This window comes from Coffea eugenioides, chromosome 8 (assembly GCF_003713205.1).
Source record: "Coffea eugenioides isolate CCC68of chromosome 8, Ceug_1.0, whole genome shotgun sequence".
In the NCBI taxonomy this organism is placed as follows: Eukaryota; Viridiplantae; Streptophyta; class Magnoliopsida; order Gentianales; family Rubiaceae; genus Coffea; species Coffea eugenioides.
Genome location: NC_040042.1, coordinates 30889065 through 30891826, shown reverse-complemented (window position 1 = coordinate 30891826; position 2762 = coordinate 30889065).

Sequence of the window (2762 nt, the reverse complement as noted above, 5' to 3'; positions counted from 1 at the left end):
GTTGGACTAGTGTGGTGATGTCATACATTTATTATAACTAAATAAATCATACAAAAGCATAATTAAAACAAGTAAACACATAATATACATAGAACACATAACACATAGGCATAATTTTCTATATGCAAATCCTAGTGAAAGCGAATAAACACGTAAGCACACAAGCATGCAAGCACACAAGTAAATAAGCGCAAATAAAAACGTAACTATTACATTCGGGACCCTAATTACAATCTAAAGGGGGTAATTTTAAAAGTAATAACCTAACTATAACATTTATCTAACTAATTATATTTTTGATAAAAATTAAAACTTATTTATTACATAGGCTAGATAAATACATATCTTGAATGCCTATCTATTACAATTTGGCATTTAAATACCTTACAAATAATCATCAAAATTAAATAAATGAAATGAAATTTAAAATGAATGAAATGAATAATTAAAAGAAAAGCACTCAAAACATGTAATTACACGTAAAAAATACATAAGAGCACATAACAGGATTTAAAATAATAAAAAAGGTACCTCCCTTGAAGTAGTGATTAAATGGGGTGAAATTTGTCCTATTTATACTCCAAAATCAACAAAACGGCACCAATTTAATTAACAAATAAATCATAAAGACATGGAAATAACTATGAAATCTACCAATTAAAGCATTTAAATGAAGTATAATTATCAATTAAATTAGACAAACAACTTATATTTAATAAATCAAAACTGTCAGGGACCTAATTCCAAAAATTAAGAAAATTTTTGGAGCCAAATTATAATTATTACAAAATTAGATGTCAAAATCAAAGAAAAACAAAGTTTAGGGACTAAATTATAATTAAATAAGTCCCTTATTCAAAGAAAATTAAAGTTATTAGAGCTATAGTATAATTATGTAAAAGTATAGGGACTAATCTGCAAATTCCATCGTCAGATTTCTTGACTTGGGCCATTTTTCTTCTTCTTGGGCTAAAAGCCACTTGGCCCAACGAAAACCCCATGTGGAAAGAGGTGGGCTAGCCCATAATTTTTATCAAACAGACCCAATCACAATGCATGGACTTCAACCCCCAAACCCATGTCAACGCCCAATCAAATAAACTAAACTTTTCTATCAAAAATCCAAACAAACAAACCACAATCCAAAACTATACTTATTTTAGTAAAACATAATAAGATAAAAAATCAACTAAAAATTATTAAACCCTATAAAATTCAGAATTAATCTACTCAAAAAATCACTTAAAATATAACAAGAGGATTAAAACTTAAAAGGTGGCAAAATTAGTTTGGTTTTTTTTCAGATTTTAGGCCGTATGCAATTAGGCAAAAGTTGGGGGGTCAAAATGAAAATTTCAGAAATTATCTTGCAAAGCTTCGAAGGCTTCTACAGCAGGAAACTCTTTGTAACTCTTGGGTTCATCAAATGCAATCTTCTTTTCATCCAAACACAACTAATGTCTCAACCAATCAAAATTTGGACCAAAATAGCAAGATCACCAAGCCTTCTTTTCACTTTTCAACATAAAACTTCAACATCTAAACACAAAGATTCAGAATAAGAGCATGCAATCTGCTCGATGCATCTCTGCAACTTTCTTTCCATTTCATCATACACGATCGAACACCTCAACCAAACACCAAGATTTCGGATCAAAACAACCAAACGATGCAACTCCCAACATCAACCAAATCAAATACTACATTTTATCACAGGATTATAACAGAAAATCTGAATTAATAACCACCAGGGATAAAGGAAATAAAACAGCAAAAGAAGGACACAAAATGCAGCATGGATTTCACGAATCTAGTGTAGATCTATGCTTATGTGACAAGAAGAGGGATAAAAAGGATTACCTTTTGAGCTTTAAGGAGTCGAATGAACAAGGAGGAGTTGGAAAAATCGCGTCTGAATGCGAGGTTCAAAGCAGCTACGGTGTAAATTATGTAGCAGTAAAGAAATCCTCTAAAAAACAAATGCTGGGTTCGGATTTTGCTCACCAAAAAGGCCAGAGACTCAACCCTGGCTCAAGTTTTTCCAAAAAATTTCTGCACTTTTCTTTCTTTTTCGCTCTCTATTTTCTCTTTTCTTTCTTGTTGTTTTTCTTTCTTCCGCCGCCTCTCACTCTTTTTCCTTTCTTGTTTCTACATAAGGCTGCATTTTGCATCCTTTTATATGGAGCAAAATCTCCTAAACCCTCAGCTCAAGGGTGAGGATGATAGCTGGGTTTTTGTTGAAGATTTTGGAGCCATTGATCCATTTTTACAGCTGTTTTTCTTGATAAGAATCCAGTGATGAGGTGTCCCCGTACCAATCTAACTTGGAAAGCAAGAAAAAATGAGAAGAAAAAATGCATTTTGATTGCTAAAGGGACCAGTTGCAGCTCTTTGTACTATTTCTTGCTTCTGGTATGAACCAAGCAAGAAGGTGATGCGTGCTTGGCTTGCACGCCCGCGTAGGAAGGTCTCTTTGATTTTCTGGTTTTTCTTTTTTTCTTTTCTTTTCAGCTTTTTCCTACAAAAATAAAAATAAAAATGATCATTTAAATAATGATATAAACAAAGACATAATCATAAAAAATTTACAAAATTTTTTGAAAAAAAATTGGTGTCTACACCTGTGATTATAGTTATTAAACCCGGCAAATAAGGTGAATCAACAAGTTATTGGTTCAACCAACGGGTGAGTGGTCAAACCGGTGGATCACTAAATCTATTTAAATATTACGTCTCATAATTTTTGATATAGTTGAAACTAT